This window comes from Onychostoma macrolepis, chromosome 21 (genome assembly GCF_012432095.1).
Source record: "Onychostoma macrolepis isolate SWU-2019 chromosome 21, ASM1243209v1, whole genome shotgun sequence".
NCBI lineage: Eukaryota > Metazoa > Chordata > Actinopteri > Cypriniformes > Cyprinidae > Onychostoma > Onychostoma macrolepis.
The window spans coordinates 24,786,991-24,809,780 of record NC_081175.1 but is presented as its reverse complement, the minus strand read 5'-3'; the positions used below and the strand labels follow the sequence as shown (position 1 = coordinate 24,809,780).

General features: G+C 37.3%; 1 long non-coding RNA gene across 1 annotated transcript; it reads left to right on the top strand.

Annotated features, from left to right (window-relative positions):
• Window positions 1–8: 8 nt before the first annotated feature.
• Window positions 9–22,410, top strand: LOC131529081 (uncharacterized). The gene is made up of 5 exons (XR_009267999.1): window positions 9–116; window positions 1,295–1,322; window positions 10,536–10,624; window positions 21,472–21,559; window positions 21,971–22,410. It is a non-coding gene; the product is annotated as an uncharacterized LOC131529081 (long non-coding RNA).
• Window positions 22,411–22,790: the final 380 nt, after the last annotated feature.

Sequence of the window (22,790 nt, the reverse complement as noted above, 5' to 3'; positions counted from 1 at the left end):
GTGGAACTCAGGAATTGGACGGACAATCCCAAACCGGAAATCCTCCAAGTGTTTGGTGCTGATAAACCCTCTGGCTGCACAAACACTCCCCTCATGCCCCTCAAGTCCCTCTACGGGTAATCACGTCTCTATCGGACCACAAACACACTGGGTTGATCTGCAGAAACAGCGCCAGTTTGGCCCTGTGATTTTTCAACTACTAATATTAGGAATATTTACAAGAATATGGAAGTGAAACGGTGCAGGTGGCACCTTCAGGAGAGATGCCTGTCTGATTTGACCCTTAAAATTACTCTTTTTTTTTGATGTAGCCCGGTTGATTTATTGCCATACTGTCATGTAGGCTACTATAGCTTGGGCTTTTTATTTATTATTATTATTTATTTTTTTAATAAAGCAAGCAATAAATTAATAATTTTATTCAACAAGGACGTATTAAATTGGTCTAAAGTAGCAGTAAAAGCTTTAACATTGTTACAAAAACTAAACTGTAAAATATATTAAAATAAATATTAAATTATTAAAATATTTCACTATATATATATATATATATATATATATATATATATATATATATATATATATATATATATATGTTTAAAAAATTAATAATAATAATAATAAATAGAAAAATAATCTTAGCCAGCAATATCTGTGGAATTTGCTAGATTTCATTGTTTAAGTCATTACATAATTCTTTCCAAAAAAAAAAGATCACAAAACTGGTATGCGCTAAAAAATATTTATTCTTAAATTTAGATTTATGTATTTGAATTGCATATCAAATTTCCAACATAAAACAAGTAATGCAAATTCGTGGCATTGTTTATTTGACTATTTGATCTATTTTATTTAAATAATCATATTACTCAAATTGCTTTGAATCAGCATAAATCTGTTCGCTGTAAAAAATTGATTTAGTTACAAAAAATGAACATGGTTCAATGCGGCTAGCTGTGAAACAAGCGATATTCAATTGCAATAATCAATGCAATGTTAAGATTTAAACTATGATGATACATATATAAATCTGGTTATTGTGCATTTAAAACAAAAATCTTTTGTTTACGTACGACTGACAAATATGCATCACGTTTATTATTCTGTTTGTTTATAAATCAGTGTAATCTAAATGGATTTTTGTGCAGTTAAAATGCTGTAGATAAATCTTAAATTTAGTCCTGTATGTGACATTTGGATTATTTTATGGTTAAATTTAGTCTTTCTTTGGAGCTTGACCACATCATTCCCCGTTCTTTCTGCTACAGTATATTTCTCTTTTCGTTTTCCACAGAAGAAAGTCAGTCTGGATGGACATGAGGGTGAGTAAAAGATGACAGCATTACCATTTTGGGTGAACTATCGCTTTAAGTCTGGTTAAAGGAACACTCCACTTTTTTTGGAAATAGGCTCATTGTCCAACTCCCCCAGAGTTAATAAGTTGAGTTTTACCGTTTTGGAATCCATTCAGCCGATCTCCGGGTCTGGCGATAGCACTTTTAGCATAGTTTAGCATAGATTATTGAATCCGATTAGACCAGTAGCATCGCGTTCAAAAATGACCAAAGAGTTTCGATATTTGTCCTATTTAAAACTTGACTCTTCTGTAGTTATATATAAAGTAGTCCCCAGCTAGGTAACTAGTTATAATATAGCTGGGGACTACTTTCAGGCGCTGCGTAATATCACTGCGCCTGCTGCGGCCATGGTACGGCAGCAAAGTTCCTTGATTATTACGCCGGAATGAGAGTATAGTTCCTAATCATATCAGCCTAGAAAATCGCAACTTTTCATTTTCCGCCGGTCTTAGTACACGATATAACTACAGAAGAGTCAAGTTTTAAATAGAACAAATATCGAAACTCTTTGGTCATTTTTGAACGCGATGCTACTGGTCTAATCGGATTCAATGATCTATGCTGTTATGCTAAAAGTGCTATCGCCAGACCCGAGATCGGCTGAATGGATTCAAAACGGTAAACTCAACTTATTAACTCTGGGGGAGTTGGAGAATGAGCCTATTTCCAAAAAAAGTGGAGTGTTCCTTTAATAGCTGTGGGTGGGGTTATGAGTTGGTGATTTGAACCATCAGATTAAATCAGAGCAGAAAAGAGGTCTGGAGGACGTAGCATTCATGCTTCCACTTCTGACACATTGACACTGTAATGCTTACAGGGTTTAATCAGTTTGTGATGTGTGTTCTGATACACACGCACGCTGGAGTTGAAAAGATTTTCTTTGATCCACATATTTATTGAATGTGTTAGAGAACGAAAGAGCCTGATTCTGAATGTATTAGTCCAAATAAGTGGAGGAAATGGCTCTGCACAGCGCTTCCTGTGAAGCAGGAAGCAGGAAGTGTGTGGAAGAGGAAGATTGTGCTTTGGGTCACAGTGAACAATGAGAGTAAGAGCTTAAAGGAAAGAGTCCTGCGTCAGCGTGAGAGCCGGGCGGGAAAGCGGCGGATTCAGAGAGTAAGAGCTGAAGAGAACGAGAGAAGACAAAATGATCTGTTCGGAGAGATCATGCCACAGATGCTGTTCATTTACTGTTAATTATAAAAGCAACATGTTCTTTTTTTTTTTTGGCTTCTGCCATTAATTTGATTGATTAATCAGTGTACCTCTAATGAAACATATTTCAATTGATTATTCAAAAAGAGGAAGATGGGAAGGGCAAGATATAAAGTAAACATTATTGTTATGGACAATCAACTTTTCATTTCCATAATCCTTTGTAAAAATCTGTGCTTTTATTTGTGCTTTGACTGAGACATTTAGGATTTCCTGTTTTAAAAGTCTCAGTTTGATCAGCTTTTGTCAGAGAGTATCTATCTATCTATCTATCTATCTATCTATCTATCTATCTATCTATCTATCTGTTCTTTAGCAAAGATGCATTAAATTGCATTAAATTGATCAAAAGTGACAATAAAGACATTCATATTTTTTAAAATGTACTATTTATGATTTCTATTTTTACATAGAAATCTTACGTAGGTTTCTATTTCAAATAAATGTTGTCTTTTGGGCTTTCTATTCATCAACAAAACCTCAACAAATTACCATTTGCACAAAAATATCAAACAGCATGAGTTTCAATATTGATAATATTAAGAAATGTTTTTAGCAGCAAATCAGCATATTAGAATGATTTCTGAAGGATCATGTGACACTGAAGACTGGAGTAATGATGCTGAAAATTCAGCTTTGCATCACAGGAATAAATTACATTTTAACATATATTCAAATAGAAAACCTTTATTTTAAATTGTAATAATATTTCATAATTTTAGAGGTTTTACTGTATTGCTTGATCAAATAAATGCAGCCTTGGTGAGCAGAAGAGACTTCTTTAAAAAAAATTTAAAAAATTTTCCTGACCCCAAACTTTTGATCAGCAGTATATCTATCTATCTATCTATCTATCTATCTATCTATCTATCTATCTATCTATCTATCTATCTATCAGTAAATGATGTTTATAGATCCTGAGCTACGTTCATATTTTAGATCTCAGTGGTGAATCATTATCTGACTGTATAAAAACTTTCAGCAGTTTTGCACAATCCTGTCAAACAGGAACCTGCTGTCACACGTCACCACTGGAAAAGACGACGGTGTGTGTGTGTGTGTGTGTGTGAGCACATATGGTTTTACATGTGTGAGTGTGTTTGTGGAAATATGTCAAATTGGCTCATTCATTATAGCAACCAGATTCCTCAGTGCTGAGGGAAGCAGTGGAACAGCACGCACACACACACACACATATCTACAATACACTCATAATGCTTCACAGAATATCTGTGTCAGCATTGATTTTCAGAGAGAAGGGGAGAACTTTCCTCAGTATCAGATGCTGTCGGCAATTTGCATTCATATTTAATAATTGTTGCATTACTTAATAATCTATGCATTTGCAGACGCTTTTATCCAAAGCAACTCACATTGCATTGAAGGTATACATTTCATTAATTCATGCATTCCCTGGTAATCTAAACCACAACCTTGGCATTGCTATCCGTGCCAACTCTTTACTGTAAAAAGTTGAAAAAGTTGAGGAGAAGTACAGAATCTAAAGTCAACAAATAAAATTTAAAAAAAATCAAGTTCTTCCAAGGAAAATATATCTGGTATTTGCTATGTCTATTAATTAGATGCGCTATACTCTTACAGTACTCTACATTGTCAACTATTTTTCTACCAAAGATCTTTAGGAGAAATGTCTTAGACAAAGTTGATGCTTTAATGAATCATAACTGAGAAATTCATTATCTAAGAGTGGCTTCTGAGTAATGTTCCTCTGGGAGAGAACATTAGAAAATGAGAGTTAGAGAGAAGAAAAGAGAAATAAACTGAGTGAAAGACAGAACATGTGTCTGCTGTTCCTGAACTCACATTGACTCCTGGACTTTACAGTGTTTAGACACTGAATCCCTTCAATAACACACACACACACACACACACACACACACACACACACACACACACGTAGTGGATAGTATGTTCATTTTTCCAGCAGTGACAAGTGTTTTTTTAAACTCTCTCTCCCATTGTTTCTTTCACTCATTTAACATGCTTACTGCACAGTTTATGCTACATAGTGCTTACTAAATACACTCTAGTGCCTAGAGTGTAAAAATAGTATAAATATAACTACTGTTAAATATAACTGTACTCAGTATGGAAGTGTTTAGACAGTATAGTATGCTGAATTGCTGTCACACGATCTCACTATGTTGTATGTTTAATTCAGTTTCCATCTCTTTTATTTGATCATTTTAATCCATTGTGTGAAAATGTCTTTACTCATGGCAGTCTGGTAAAATAAGTAAATCAAAAGTTATCATATTAGATATGATAGTGCATTCATCGCACTTGAAATATAAGGTTATGTGTATAGTGTGCATAGTATGCACAACCGTTCAGACGTTTCTGGTCAGCAAGAAAATGAAAAGATAAATTAAAAATAAATGTGTTGCAGTTTCCACATATTCCGCACATTCCAAATATGCAGCAGTACAACTGTTTTCAACAGTAATAATAATAAGAAATGATTCAAATCAGCATATTAGAATTATCCTTATTAAGGATCAAGACTGGAGTATTGATGCTGAAAATTCAGCTTGCATCACAGGAATAAATTACATTTTAAATATATATTAAAATAGAAAACACTTATTTTAAATTGCAAAAATATTTCATAATTTTAAAAGTTTTAAAATATATATTTTTAATCAAATAAATGCAGCCTTGGTGAGCATAGGAGATTTTTTTTTCCAAAAAAAAAAAAAAAGATCCTACCGACTCCACACTTTCCAGTAGTGCACATACTTCTTTCATATATAATAGTTAGTGTGTCATTCTAGACATGTGTTTGGAGTTTGGCTGCTCAGTTTTCATTCAAGCGTGTTATTGCAGCTCAGGTGCTGACACAGCGAATCAAAGGTCATGCTTTTCATCTCAATGCTAATTCCCACAGATGATTGGCTGTCTGCGCTGTTATGAGTTCCATAAGGAACCAATCAGAGGTTCATTAGTATTCATATGCAAATATCTGCTTGACCGGACTTGTAATGTCATGCATTTCAATTCAGTTAAACAACTGATCTGTGTGTTTGTGTTTATGATGTATGTTATGCATTACCATAATTCCCCCCAGGTGCGTGTGCATGTGTGTTATTTTAGTTAATAGTTCTGCTGACAGAAAGTCACAGATAGTGACAGTTCTGAAACGTTTTTAATGAACCTCGCGCCCTGGATGTGTGACTTCATGAGGTGCACAGTGTGTGAGTGTGTTTAGGGAGACTTTAGTATTGGTGGTCTCAAGGTGCTTTCAGTTTAAGCTGTCAGTGTTGAGTTTACTATATCACTTTTACTATATGAAAAAACAAAGCAAATAACATGTTGTTTTACCTTTTTAGTTCATGTTAGGGAGAATGTACCAGGTTTATTACCATTAAAAGCATTTTTGTTATTTGAAATAAAATAAAATAAACGTTAATTGAAATAAAATGAAATATACAAAAACTTATTCTATTTCAGGTAGTTGCCATGGAAACATTTCTCACTTTCATTTAGTTTAACCTGATGTGCTAAGATAACTAAACAGAAAAAAATAAAACCATGTAGACATTTTAAAACAGAAACTAATAAAAAAGACAAACACACACAAAATTATTAAACTAAAAATCAAATCAAATCAAAATATATTAAAATCAAATTATGATTCAATGATACTGAAATAACACTGTGTACATTTACTTATTTGACATTTTTATTGTAATTAGTAATTGTATTTAGTAACACTTTACAACAAGGTTTTATTTGTTAGCATTGGTTAACATGATGAAAAATCCTTCTAAAGCATTTATTAATCTTAGTTAATATTATTTTCAACATTTACTAATGCACTATTAAAATCAAAAGTTGTATCTGATAGTATTATTTAATGGACTTGAACTAACAATGAACAGTATTTTCATTAACTAATGTCAACACATATTAATTCTGTAACAAATGCATTGCAAAATGTAGGTAATGCATTGGCTAACGTTAAATAATAGGACTTTATTGTAAAGTGTTACCTTTTTTATAATATACCAATATTTATATGAAATATTTACATTGAAACATTATTTTGTATTGATTTTTTTTTTCTTTTTTTTTTTTTAAATGTGATAAATGAAAATGAAAGAGAGATGTATGTTTGCTAAACCCAAGCTGTAAACTAAGCTGTTCATATTAGTATATTTAAAGCAGAATATAATTTGGCCGACATGTAAATTTCAAATAGTGTGAAAAATTCTGGTGTTTGTCATGTTTTATATTTTTAAGGAGATTTTTAACAAATTGGCTTTCAGAAGTATAGCCTGTAAGACATAATGTTAAATGTATGTTAAATTGCACAATACGAAAACTTTGTGTGCTGATCTGAGTTGGGTTGTTCAACAGAAAGAATTGTTTTTCTCTCTCACACACACACACACACACACACACACACACGGTGATATTAATGTTGGGTGGAAAATGTGCAGTAACCCTCAAATCGCTTCAGTGCTGACAGACGTTTCCTACAGAGAAATAACCATCTCTCACACACAGACTATGAATACTGAAAATACAGAGTCATATTGACCCAAACACATGCTCAAACACCATATTTCATGTTTACATGACAACTGTATGCAGTGAGTGAGCTAGACAAGAATGAAACAAGATGTTGATAGACTTTTAGACATTAGTTGTTCTGGGCCTTTACATTCACGTCTCTAAGGAATTACATTCCAAAGCCTGAAAATAATGTCAGGAACAAAGACAGGAAGTGATTTCAGCATGGCTGCCCTCCTGCATGGCCAACAATACTGAATCCTGAAACACACCCACCAAAGATATGCTGCTACTGACTTTCTATTTCACATCATCTCCAGTTTAGATGGATAGTTCACCCAAAAATGAGAATTCTGTCATAATTTACTCAAACTAAAGTTGTTCCAAACATGAATGAGCTTCTTTCTTCTGATGAACACAAAAGAAGATATTTTGAAGAATGTTGGTAACCAAAAAGTTGACGGTAGCCATTGACTTCTATAGTATTTTTATTTTTTTCCATACTACGGAAGTCAGTGGCTACCGTCAATTTGAATTTGCATTTTTGGGTGAATTGTAGCTGTAAATAGATGGAATTTGTTGCAGTCAGCATCAGGTTTATTATCACTAACTAAAACTAAAACCATAAAAAAAAAAAAAAACGTATTTTTTTACTAGAAATAAAATAAACATTAACTGAAATAAAATATAATATAATAAAATAAACTTATTTTATTTCAGCTATAGTTTCATTTAAGATAAATTATTAAAATAACTAAAACTAAATAAAACAAAAAGCTAAAGCGTAATAAAAAATATATACTGTATATACCATATTTTAAAAAACAACAACATTACAATAACTAAACCTAAACTTAAATTAAAGTTAAAAAGAAAACAAAACTGAAAAATAAAATAGAATTCAAAATATAACCACAACTATATCAGTAATACTAAAATCAGCATAGAGGAAGAAACTGAAGGCAGTTTATTTGAAGTGTTATGCAGACAGCGTGCAGAGGATAGAATTTCACTCTGTATGGCAAAACACACGCTACTAATCTTACACAAAAAGCAAACGGCTGTGGTACACCGCAGTCAGACACACTGAACGATGGTGACATCATGGAGAAAGTGAATCAAATTGGATGTTTTATTATTCGATCATCAATTTGAGATTGCACAAAGAGGCTGTAATCTGTTAAACTGCATAAACATCCACTGGCCTCAAAAACACTGAAACTTTACTCACCCTCAAGCCATCCAAGATATAGATGAATTTGTTTCTTCATCATAACAGATTTGGAGAAATGTAGCATTCCACCACTTGCTCGCCAGTGTATCCTCTGCAGTGAATGGGTGCCGTCAGAATGAGAGTCCAAACATCTGATAAAAAAATCACAATAATCCACAAGTAATCCACACCACTCCAGTCCATCAGTTAACATCTTGTGAAGTGAAAAGCTGCATGTTTCTAAGAAACAAATCCATGATTGGGACGTTTTTAAGGTTCAACTGTCACTTCTGGCCAAAATATGAGTCCATAATCCATAATAACGCTTCCTCCAGTGAAAACATCCATCCCCCGTTGTCCTCTCACATCAAAACCCACCCACATATTTGTTTAGAGCTGTTTTGGACTGTTTTTGCTCGTAAACGATGTTTGATCTGTGCATATTTCTCTCCTGATTCAGACAAGATGATTTTTTTTTCACTGGAGAAAGCAAGATAGAGGACTCGTTTGAAGTTAAAACGTCTTAATGCTGAATTTGTTTCTTAGAAACATGCAGCTTTTCACTTCACAAGATGTTAACTGATGGACGGGAGTCGTGTGGATTACTTGTGAATTATTGTGATGTTTTTATCAGCTGTTTGGACTCTCATTCTGACGGCACCCATTCACTGCAGAGGATCCATTGGTGAGAAAGTGAAGTGAAATTTCTCCAAATCTGTTCTGATGAAGAAACAAACTCATCTGGATGGCCTGAGGATGAGTACATTTTCAGCACATTTTTATTTTTGGGACAACTATTCCTTTAAGTGTCCAAATAATTTTGTGGCCGCTGTACACGATCACAAATGCTTAGTCTGCAGTGAATGACCTCTTTTCCCGTCCAGCGTGCTTGTGTTTGTGTGGGAGTGGGTTGATTTACTCTGTGTTAACAGTAGCACAGAAACAGATCTGGACTTGCAGGAGTGTGTGCTGGTGTTGTTCTGTGACTCTGTGTTGTCAGGTGTATGCCGTAGCGTCTAGTCTCAGCTCCACCTGTGATTTATTTATTTGTCTTTCTCTCCCTCCTGCTGTTTTTCTTTTCACTCGTTATTTTGGGTCGCCTCTGCTTGTAACTTCCTTCTCTTGGCCTTTTGTTCCTGCTCTCAGCATGTGAACCCAGATGGCAAAGACCTTAAAACAGACATATTCCCACAGATAAACACTCTCTCACTGCCTCTGAACCCGATCCATGGGCTTTATTAGATAATCGTGTGACTGAGAAAATATTTAACTAATGCCAGTCATCATAATATTACGTCCATGATATTGTATATACTGTATATAGCGACCCCTATTTATCTACTTATGTTATTATGTTTTGCTGGGAAAGTTTTTATTTTGAAAGATTCAATAACCTTTTATATATAGGCTACCATAAATGTAAAGATTATATAGGATGCCTTTCTTTCTTTCTTTCTTTTTTCTTATTGCAAATTATTATACAAATAAATATAAAAATATATATGTGTATATTACACAACTCATATTTATTTATTTCTTTTTAACAGTAATATATTATATAATATATATGTTATAATACATAATATATATAATGTCAAATGCCTGTGTGTGTATGTATGTATGTGTATGTATATATATATATATATATATATATATATAGTATATTATGTTTATTTATATATATTTTTATAATTTATATTTTGAATCATTATACCCATATTCTTTCTTTCTTTCTTTCTTTCTCTGTAGCTTGATTTTGAGTGCTTTTTAAAAATATTTATGTATTTTATTTAATATTATTATTCCAAATATTACCCATATTTTACAAATGTTAATAATATGAATTATTATTATTTCAAGTTATTATACAAATAAATATTAAAATATATTACACAACTCAATGTTATTATTATTATTAAACAAATATCTAATATTAATACAAATATTAAGGAAACAAAATCATTTTATTTAAATCAGAACATTATTTTATTAAGCAAAATTCAAGCACGATACTTATGCTGGAAGATTTTTCCATTCATATGCACTTTCATCTTCTATTGTGTTACAAAGTTCAAGTTTAGTAAACACTGAACTGAGACTTCAGCTTAGCAAAGATCTGGACCGGAACGATCAGTTTTTTTAATGTTTACCAGATTGCAATATTAATATAAATGCATCAAAGTTGCCTTATTCTTTCTGTCTGCCCCCTGTAGATTCCTGTTGCTGTTTTATGGAGATTCTTTCTACACGTTGTCACATCCATCTTCTTCTTTTAAGCCTGCAGGGTCAAAATCACATAACTGTGAGTGAGGTTTTTAATATCAGCCTGTCATTCAATATCTACGTGGACTTTCATACGGATCATTTTGAAAAGAGGGAACAGAGAAGAGAGATCACGAGAAAGAGAGACTCTTAAGAGTTACAGGGCTGTGAAATCCTGTCTGATGGCCCTCAGGATGTAAAACTAAACACACACACACACTCCTGACCCTGAGATCGTGCGCTCACGAGGCCTGGATGAGCACGACGTCTACCGAAAGAGAACGTAAAGGTCACGTAAAAGTCATGTGCGCTGGGTGGTTCTTTCCTGTCCAGGGTAAAAGAGCTGCGAGACAGGACAGGATGTAGGCCATGAGGTCACTTCCTGCTGAGGTGTAAATTTAGCTGGTGGCTGTTGATGATGTTAGTTATTGGTTGGCATTTCTCTCCGACTCCCTGAAGTTTCCTCTGGCTTTCCTCGGGAGTTTCTCTGCACACTCACTCACATCCTCGCTGCATCCTGTCCACCGTACATCATTTCCCCGCTGCATTCTGGGATGTGTTTTATGGGTGACTTTGTTGGCAGATGGATTTTGTTTTTCCATGGCAACAATGGATGTTGTCAGCGGAAGTGTGATACCTTCCTGTAACATCATCATTTCAAAATTGTCCCATCAGCCCTGAACGGTTGCATGTCAGCATTTACAATGTTTTTACAGATAATTGAGAGATAATTATTAAAATGTCACAGAATGATATCATATATGACCAGGCATTCATGATATGTATGAAAAACTTATTTAAAAAAAACTTCTTAGCACATGTTAAATATCATATTATTTAATATATTTCTAAATAAAAATAATTTAAATAATATAATATAAATAATATATAAATTATATAATTTAAATAATAAAATGTAATAGTGTAAAATAAGTGTATATGTATGTATGTATGTGTGTGTGTGTGTGTGTGTGTATATATATATATATATATAAAATTATTTTAAAAATATTTATATATTATTTATATTTAATTAATATTATCTATCTATCTTCAACAACAAAACAACAAATATATTAAATTGTTTAAATGATTTTCATTATTTTTAAAATCAATAAATAATTTTTGCATTTTATTAAAACATGATAAAAAATAGTGCAGTTATGGCATATAGTGCAAAACATTACTATTTTTTAAGCAATTTTCAACCCATTTTAAGACACTCATATCACACACACATATATATATACAGTGAGGAAAATAAGTATTTGAACACCCTGCTATTTTGCAAGTTCTCCCACTTAGAGATCATGGAGGGGTCTGAAATTGTCATCGTAGGTGCATATCCACTGTGAGAGACATAATCTAAAAAAAAAATCCAGAAATCACAATGTATGATTTTTTAACTATTTATTTGTATGATACAGCTGCAAATAAGTATTTGAACACCTGAGAAAATCAATGTTAATATTTGGTACAGTAGCCTTTGTTTGCAATTACAGAGGTCAAAGCGTTTCCTGTAGTTTTTCACCAGGTTTGCACACACTGCAGGAGGGATTTTGGCCCACCTCCACACAGATCTTCTCTAGATCAGTCAGGTTTCTGGCCTGTCGCTGAGAAACACGGAGTTTGAGCTCCTCCAAAGATTCTCTATTGGGTTTAGGTCTGGAGACTGGCTAGGCCACGCCAGAACCTTGATATGCTTCTTACAGAGCCACTCCTTGGTTATCCTGGCTGTGTGCTTGGTCATTGTCATGTTGGAAGACCCAGCCTCGACCCATCTTCAATGCTCTAACTGAGGGAAGGAGGTTGTTCCCCAAAATCTCGCAATACATGGCCCTGGTCATCCTCTCCTTAATACAGTGCAGTCGCCCTGTCCCATGTGCAGAAAAACACCCCAAAGCATGATGCTACCACCCCATGCTTCACAGTAGGGATGGTGTTCTTGGGATGGTACTCATCATTCTTCTTCCTCCAAACACGTTTAGTGGAATTATGACCAAAAGTTCTATTTTGGTCTCATCTGACCACATGACTTTCTCCCATGACTCCTCTGGATCATCCAAATGGTCATTGGCAAACTTAAGTCGGGCCTGGACATGTGCTGGTTTAAGCAGGGGAACCTTCCGTGCCATGCATGATTTCAAACCATGACGTCTTAGTGTATTACCAACAGTAACCTTGGAAGCGGTGGTCCCAGCTCTTTTCAGGTCATTGACCAGCTCCTCCCGTGTAGTTCTGGGCTGATTTCTCACCTTTCTTAGGATCATTGAGACCCCACGAGGTGAGATCTTGCATGGAGCCCCAGTCCGAGGAGATTGACAGTCATGTTTAGCTTCTTCCATTTTCTAATGATTGCTCCAACAGTGGACCTTTTTCACCAAGCTGCTTGGCAATTTCCCGTAGCCCTTTCCAGCCTTGTGGAGGTGTACAATTTTGTCTCTAGTGTCTTTGGTCTTGGCCATGTTAGTAGTTGGATTCTTACTGATTGTATGGGGTGGACAGGTGTCTTTATGCAGCTAACGACCTCAAACAGGTGCATCTAATTTAGGATAATAAATGGAGTGGAGGTGGACATTTTAAAGGCAGACTAACAGGTCTTTGAGGGTCAGAATTCTAGCTGATAGACAGGTGTTCAAATACTTATTTGCAGCTGTATCATACAAATAAATAGTTAAAAATCATACATTGTGATTTCTGGATTTTTTTTTAGATTATGTCTCTCACAGTGGACATGCACCTATGATGACAATTTCAGACCCCTCCATGATTTCTAAGTGGGAGAACTTGCAAAATAGCAGGGTGTTTAAATACTTATTTTCCTCACTGTATATATATATATATATATATATACAGGTGCATCTCAATAAATTAGAATGTCGTGGAAAAGTTCATTTATTTCAGTAATTCAACTCAAATTGTGAAACTCGTGTATTAAATAAATTCAATGCACACAGACTGAAGTAGTTTTGAAGTCTGAAGTCCTTGGTTCTTTTAATTGTGATGATTTTGGCTCACATTTAACAAAAACCCACCAATTCACTATCTCAACAAATTAGAATACTTCATAAGACCAGTAAAAAAAACATTTTTAGTGAATTGTTGGCCTTCTGGAAAGTATGTTCATTTACTGTATATGTACTCAATACTCGGTAGGGGCTCCTTTTGCTTTAATTACTGCCTCAGTTCGGCGTGGCATGGAGGTGATCAGTTTGTGGCACTGCTGAGGTGGTATGGAAGCCCAGGTTTCTTTGATAGCATCCTTCAGCTCATCTGCATTGTTGGGTCTGGTGTCTCTCATCTTCCTCTTGACAATACCCCATAGATTCTCTATGGGGTTCAGGTCAGGCAAGTTTGCTGGCTAATCAAGCACGGTAACACTATGGTCATTGAACCAGCTTTTGGTACCTTTGGCAGTGTGGGCAGGTGCCAAGTCCTGCTGGAAAATGAAATCAGCATCTCCATAAAGCTTGTCAACAGAAGGAAGCATGAAGTGCTCTAAAATTTCCTGGTAGATGGCTGCGTTGACTGTGGACTTCAGAAAACACAGTGGACCAACACCAGCAGATGACATGGCAGCCCAAATCATCACTGACTGTGGAAACTTCACACTGGACTTCAAGCAACATGGATTCTGTGCCTCTCCACTCTTCCTCCAGACTCTGGGACCTTGATTTCCAAATGAAATGCAAAATTTACTTTCATCTGAAAAGAGGACTTTGGACCACTGAGCAACAGTCCAGTTCTTTTTCTCCACAGCCCAGGTAAGATGCTTCTGACGTTGTCTCTGCTTCAGAAGTGGCTTGGTAGCCCTTTTCCTGAAGACGTCTGAGCGTGGTGACTCTTGATGCACTAACTCCAGCTTCAGTTCACTCCTTGTGAAGCTCTCACAAGTGTTTGAATCAGCTTTGCTTGACAGTATTCTCAAGCTTGCAGTCATCCCTGTTGTTTGTGCACCTTTTCCTACCCAAATTATTCCTTCCAGTCAACTTTGCATTTAATATGCTTTGATACAGCACTCTGTAAACAGCCAGACCTTTCAGTAATGACCCTCTGTGACTTACCCTCTTTGTGGAGGGCGTCAATGTTCGTCTTCTGGATCATTGCCAAGTCAGCAGTCTTCTCCATTATTGTGGTTTCAAAGAACAAGAGATACCCGGAATTTATACTGTAGGGATGGTCATTAATTGAAACTCAAATGTAAATATTCTAATATTTTGAGTTACTGATTTTTGACTTTCATGAGCTGTAAACTCTAATCATCAAAATTAAAACAAAAAACTTTTGAAATGTTTTACTTTACATGCAATGAATCTAGAATATATGAAAGTTTCACTTTTTGAAATAACTTACAAGAAAAAATTAACTTTTTCACGACATTATAATTTATTGAGATGCACCTGTATGTTTATATGGTGAGCGTGATTTCACCAAGTACAACATGTTCCTGGATCAACATCTTTGTTGATCCTGGAACGTCATTCCAATCAACCAATCAGAATTGAGGGATAACTTTTCAGGAAATGTAAGTTTTAGGCTTATGATCAGGGTTAGGTGCTTCGACACCCTTGTTAATCAGCTATCATTTCTCACTGATTTTAGGAATAAATTATGGGTAGGGTTAGGTTTAGGGGTAGAGATTGGGTTAAGTCTATATTTTTGGACAATAATGTTGATCCAGGATCAACAAAAGATGTTGATCCAGGAACATGTCTTACTTGGCAAAATCACGGCGACCAATTATTTTATTACATTTTATTTATTTTTTAATTAATAAATAATTTTCATTGTGTTTGCATTTTATTATATGAAGATGGCATATAATGCAAAACATTACTGTTTTTTTTTTAAATGTAATTCTCAACCTATTGAAGACACTCTTATTATTCCTGTGAGCAGAGATACAAGAGAAGAGTGCGAAATGTAAAACAAAAAAATGGATGATTATATTTATTTTGCATTAATATATTAATATAATTACTTTATAATATATTTTTTTTATATAAAATAATATATACAAAAAAACAAACAAAGAAACTAATAAAAACATTATAAAAAAATTAAAGCAAGCTTATGGCATTATATACATACATTCAAGACATTTCTATCACAATTCATTCTCACAATTTCTACAAGATCTATGTTAGCCAGCTAGATAATTGTACCTGCTTTTGTCCTTACTTTTTTTGGAATCAACCAAAGAGAGCAGAATATGCAAAACAACACATAGAACATCATAGAAATCCAAACGTTGCATGTGACCTGAAACTCTCTCCTCGGCCCCAGGTCAGCTGACCATCTTTAAACTGAACTCTGGATGTGGTTGCAGTTGGTCAGAAGAGCCCATCTTAAAGTCAATTTTTGATTTAAATGTTTGATTTTTGTAAAATGAACTACAAATCTGTGTCCTGAATCAATTGAGAAGCACTGTTTCTAATAAGTCGGTTATGTTTTGGTGTTTTCAAATTCAATTTTTAAAATAATTTTGTCTAGTCTTTGGCTTCTCTGTCTTTTCAGGGCGGATCTTCATGATGTTGTTTGACAGTCGGTGTGTTTCTGTGCATGTGTGTAACAGGTGTGTACATTTATCTGTAGCGAATGTCCACTTCCGACCGTCTGCGCTTCGTTTATCATCAGGACACACTGATTCATGTGTTTCTCTGCTGTGAATATTCTTCCACTTCGAGATGGTAAAACAATTGAGTTTCTCTCGCTCCTTCTGCGTGTGTGTGGTGTAGATAAGAAGTCAGGCTCTCTGAGGTTACGTGACCCTCAGTCTGTTTACATACACAGCAGTCGACCCCCAATAAATCACTGTCTGTGTGTGTGTGTGTGTGTGTGAGGGAGGACAGGTGCAGCGGATGAGTCCAAAGAAAAATCTTGTTCCCAAAGGAGCAGATTTAAGATCAAAAGATCAGCATCTTAATTCCTTAATGCAAATAAAATAAAATAAAAAAAAATTGCACATGATTCAGTGACACCTGTGTTTTGAAACCTGTGTGAATCTATTATCTTATTATCCTATTATCTATCTTATTTCCTTTTTTTTTTTTTTTTTTAGAATTTAAATGTGTAAATAAATATGATGATTTATAAATACCTATATAGATAAATTAATTAATTACTCCCCCTATTGTAAGAAAATTGCAACATACAGAACAGAGTCATACATAAATAATAATAATATAATAATAACATAAATGAATAAACTGGCACTGGTGACCAATCTACTATAATATTAAATATTTACAGTTTATATTTTTGCTTTAAAAAAAAATATATTATATAAACTATTATATTATCATATTTTATGCCATATGGGTATAGTGGTTTACGTTAGGGCAAGTGTGCAACAGTATTGTTTATTACACACTGTAGAAAAAAAAAGTTAAAACTTAAAAACTTAAATGTTTAAGGCAACCAGCTTCAGCAGATTTTTGAGTTTTCTAAAATTATTTTTGTAGGAGATTTTTGAGTTCCCTTTCATTGGTTCACTTCAATGCTGCGATGACGTCATCGCTTTGGGAACACCTCCGGTGTGAAGAATGTAAAGCCCTTATACCATTGCGCCAATTACATTGGCCAAATAGTGCTTAACACCGCCCCCCATGCATACGTACGTATACTATATCAGCGTGCCGCGTGCTATTTCATCAGATTTCAATTCCTTCAGGAAGCGAATCATCTGTTGCCCGTCGGAAAGCGTTCTCGTCATGTTCTCAGCTATTTCTTCGAGCAGTTTACTCCTCTCAGCGGACACGATGAGCCACAGGAGATGCATCAAGCCGTGTGAAAGGTTTATCACAGCAGGAGACACACATGACAGGTGTGTGCTATGTTTGGGCCTTCATCACGCTCAAGCGGCGCTTAGCGGCCTCTCTAATTGTCAACACTGTGATAGCCTGCGGCTAAAAGTATTGTGCTCGAGGCTCACAGTCTTTTCCAAATCAGGCCTCACGTCTAACTCCCGCCGTCCCGTTTCTGCGGTTGCCGAGGCACCACATGAGACGATCGCTTGGGGTGTCGCATGCGAGTCAGAGCCTATGGAGAGCAGGAAGAAGGAGTATTCTCCTTTCCTCACGCTCTCTCCCAGGCCATGTTCAGGAGCTCGAAGAGCATTACGTGGAGCCGGTTGTTTTCGTCAATGATGATTTGCAGCCAACTTTGGAGGCCCGTAATGCAGTTTCCTTCGGTTGTGAGCTGTATGACGACGACGTGTTGTCCACCGCGGCCTCAGATTCAGAGGATTTATTGGCTGAATCATGCAGTTCCCTCCCTCCAAGCGGACAGGAAAAACGCAATTCCCCGTCTTACAACGAGCTGTTAGACGTTGTGACGCGGGCGGTGGACAAGCTGGGGTTAGATTGGGAGAGTGAGCCGACGAAAAACCAGGCCCAATCTAAATTGGATGACCGGTTTTTTACTAGTCATACTCCATCCCAGCCCCGTAGGCCTCTTCCTTTCTTTCAAGACATCCACCAAGAGGTTTCGAGGTCTTTGAAACAACCTTTCCCGGCGCATATTACTAATGCCGCTGCCGCTGGTTTCGCCACTGTTTCTAATATCGTGGAACACGGTTATGCGGCGATGCCGGCCATCAAAGAGACTCTCGCGACACATCTCGCGCCAAATTCATCTTGGAAGGAAGTCATACCCTCTGTTATCGTCCAAGCCATGTAGGATTACTTCCAGTTTAATCGGGAAATCTTACATGGCTGCTGGGCAGGCTGTGGCCACGCTGCATTCTATGGGTGTGCTCCAAGCCTATCAGGCAGAGCTTCTCAAGGAGCTGGATGAAGGGGAAGGCCTTATTCCTGAGGCTTTTAAGGAGCTCAGGAGAGCTACAGATTAGAGCTTAGAGCTACCAAATATACAGCTCGAGCAGTGGGTAGGTCCATGGCAGGTATGGTGTCAGTTGAGTGCCACCTTTGGCTCACTCTCACGGACATTAAAGAGAAGGACAAGACTTTTCTCTTGGACGCTCCCATTTCTAAGGATGGCCTATTTGGGGTTTCAGTCACAAAAAAAGTTTCGGTCAGCAAAACAGCAGTCTGCTGCCTTTCGCCAGCTCATCCTGCGTAGGCCAGTGGTTCGTTCACGCTCATCATCTGTACATCATCACCGGGAGGTTCAGCATGGTGAACCATCGCCTATGGCATCCCCTCATAAGGATTGTGGTCCTAGGTCTCACCCACCGGCTCGCCCACGCAAACGCATAGACCTGAGTTCGACGGTCAAGGCCTCTTGTTCTCAGGCTCCTAGTAGCAGTTCCTGATTTCTTAGCTCGTCTTCGGAGGTCAGGCCCTCCTTTGGAGACTTTGGTCTCATCCACCTAAAGCCGTGGATGAGACCCCAGTTCCTTCAGAAAGGAGTCCAGCTGAGGGCCTGTTGTCGTCGCAAAACAATCACGACGGATGCGTCTCTGACAGGCTGGGGAGCGGTCCATCAAGGACGCCCAGTCCGTGGAGTTTGGACAGAGGAGCATCGGGGCTGGCACATAAATCGTTTGGAGCTACTGGCAGTCTTCCTGGCTCTCAAACAGTTCTTACCACAGTTGAAAGGCTGTCATGTGTTAGTCAGGATGAACAACATGACAGTGGTTTCATACCTGAATCGGCAGGGGGGATTACATTCTTGCCCCCTGTGCAGGCTGGTGAGGAGTGTTCTTCTTTGGGCTCAAACCAAATTCCTGTCGATCAGAGCAGTCCCAGGTCACCTGAACTCAGGAGCGGACTTGCTCTCGAGACAGAGGCTGGAGGACGGGGAGTGAAGATTTCACCCTCAGGTGGTGAATCTCATATGGCAGAGGTTCGGCCGAGCGGAAGTGGATTTGTTTGCTTCGAGCAGGACTATGTACTGCCCGCTCTGGTTTTCCCTATCTCCCCCGTCACCTCTAGGCCTGGATGCTCTGGCCCAAAAATGTCCCAGAACCAGTCTGTAGGCTTTTCTCCCAATCCGGCTGCTCCCAGTAGTTCTGTTCAGAGTACGATCAGACAGAGTGGAGCATTTGCTGTTAGTGGCCCTGTGGTGGCCCACCCAGTCGTGGTTCTCGGACCTGGTCAGTCTGCTAGTCGGCCCTCCTTGGGAGGTTCCCCTTAGACACGATCTGTTGACACAAGCTCGGGGCATGATTTGGCATCCTCGGCCGGAATTATGGAAGTTATGGGTGTGGCCCCTGAGTGGAATGCGTTAATGTGCTCCGGTCTCTCGGCTGAGATTACCTCCACTATCATTAATTCTAGGGCTCCCTCCACAAGACGCTTCTATGTTTTCAAGTGGAGACTTTTTGCCTCTTGGTGTAGACAACGCGTTCTGGATCCAGTTCATTGCCCCATCAGTTCAGTGCTGGAGTTTCTTTAGAGTCGTTTTTCTGAGGGAGTGACCCCCGCTACTCTTAAGGTGTATGTGCGGGCATGCACCCGTAGAAAATGTTTCAGTGGGCCATCATCCCTTGGTTTCCTGTTTTATGCAGGGTTCACAACGGCTTAGGCCTTTCCACCAGGCATGAGTTCCTTCTTGGGACTTATTGATCATTTTGGAAGGCCTGACGGGCCATCCTTTTGAGCCGTTGAAGTCAGTGTCAGAGAAATTGTTGACCCTCAAGACTGTTCTCTTGGTGGCTTGGTGGATCTCCAGGCTCTCTCCATCAGCCCTTTGTGTATGGACTTTGCCCCAGGGCTGGTTAAAGTCTTACTTCGACCTAGGCCTGATTATGTTCCTAAGGTCGCTTTGAATCCATTTCGCTTTCAGCAAATGGTCTTAGAGGCTTTCTCCCCTGCGCATGCGGGGTCAGATAGCATGAGACTTTGCCCAGTGAGGGCACTATGTCGACCGCATTGCTCAGTGGCGTGGATCTGACCAGTTGTTCGTGTGTTTTGGTGGTAAGAGCAGAGGCTCTGCTGTCACTAAACAGCGAATGTCGCATTGGATAGTGGAGGCTATCTCTCTGGCCTACGAGGCGTGTGGCTTGACTTCGCCTCTAGGGGTACGTGCTCACTCTACTAGAGCAGTGGCCTCTTCTCAGGCCTTCCTGAAGGGGTCTTCGATGGAAGATGTTTGTGCTGCGGAAGGATGGTCCTCTCCTAGCACTTTCATCAAGTTCTACAGTCTGGACGTGAAGACGGCTCCTGGCTCCCGGGTCTTATCCGCTTGATCTTATTTTTTTGTCTCCAACTATCTAAAGGTACGTAAGGCGTTATGGTATGGCGTTCCCAAAGCGATGATGTCATCGCAGCATTGAAGTGAACCTATGAAAGGGAACATCTCGGTTACGTATGTAACCTTGGCTCCCTGAATAGGGAACGAGATGCTCCGATGCGGGCCGTTCCGTACCTTTGATAGCGCTTCCTTCGTCATATTGGAAATAACGCGCGGCACACTGATATAGCATACGTATAGCATACGTACATATGCGTGGGGGACAATGCTAAGCGCTCTTTGGCCAGTGAAATTGGCGTGATTATATAAAGGCTTCAGACATTTGTCACACTAAAGGTGTTCCCAAAGCAATGACGTCATCGCAGCATCTCGTTCCCTATTCAGGGAGCCAAGGTTACATATGTAACCAAGATGTTTTCTCAAATTATTTTTGTAGGAGATTTTTGAGTTTTCTCAACTTGTTGTTTTAAGTTTATACAACAAAAAGTTGAGAAAACTCAAAAATCTGCTGAAGCTGGTTGCCTTAAACTTTTCAGTTTGCTCAACTTTTTTTTTTTTTTTTTTTTTTACAGTGCAGTATTTTTTAGTGTATTTTTACTAATCTGAAGAGCACTGCAAATATTGTGATTTCTATGACTTTGTAAAGTGAAGTATGCAGTTGTTTTGTGTAGTCAGTAATGGTGTGCATAATGAAGTGTTTAGTGTTCATTTAGTGTTTTTTAACACTAGAGCTTGACTGGTGGAGGATGAATGACCTGACGGGACAATCTTGAGATTCCACAGCGGAAGAGAGGAGGACAGATGAAAGAGAGCAGAGGTCAGAGGACAGAGGGACAGAGAAAGGGTTAAAGCTGAGCTCTTGCTCTCTCTGCTTCACCTCTCTGAGCAGAAATTCATGAACATTCAGCTGCTAATCACTGATTAAACACACTTCAGTGCACACAAGCACACACAATACCACACACACACACACACACACACACTGATCTGATCCTTACGTATCAATCCAAGACCTGTTTTGCACAAAAACAAGACTTTTAACTTCCTTACATCAAATCTGAAATATCACTCACATGTTGCACGTTTTGGAATTTGCTTTTCGAATTTGTTTCATTTTTTCAAAACCTTCAAAGTTCTTCATGTCTTTGACAACAGTGAAATGAAGGGAACACAAAATGAAGGGAAAGAGAAAAGAACAACAACATGTTCAAAATGTTTATATTTCCAGCTCAGCTGAAGTCGGATCACTGTGCCACAGACTGCCAGACATGAACGGAAATATCAGGAAATGGCATCTCAGTTTCCTGTTTCTTCCAGAGAAAAAACTCAACCCATTGCTCTCTATCTCTTGTGTTTCTTATACCATTCTATCTATGGTGAAAAACATATCGGTTACCCTGCGGAGAGTTTTTTTCCAAATCAAAAACAGTGAGAGAATGATTTATGTTTAAGTGTTCATCTGTTATATTGTTAATATTTCATTCTAATAGATGTTTCACTCGTGGTGGATTGTTTTATAATAATATTAACACAGGTATTACAGACCCCACTGGTTCAAACAGACAAAACAGATTCACGATGTTTACACTCTTCAGGGAAATCAGTGTATGAATAGATTACATATTTAGACTTCAAGTCAGTGTATTTTCATAATTCAATACCCAGATTATCATAATTCATCCCAAATAAACAAAGTCCTTTATAAACATTGATAGGGAAGTGCTTTCGCTGTAAGAACAGACATTTGGTCTGATTTGTGCAGCTTGAAAACGGTAATAAATCTTCATCATGACAAACAGATGTGTGTTTGTTGATTAATAGCAGATGAAATGAGGAGGAAATGTTTTAAATGGATTATATGAAGAATATAATGTGAATAAATAAATATTGTACAATAAAATATTTTTCATTGTATGCATATATTTTTTTAAATGTGTATTTGTCGTTTTATCAGGGTTAATTTGGTTCTTTAGTGTTGATATTGAGAAAGTTTTTAAGAATTACATTTAGACAGTTTTTTAAATATTTATATTAAAGAATTAGTAGCC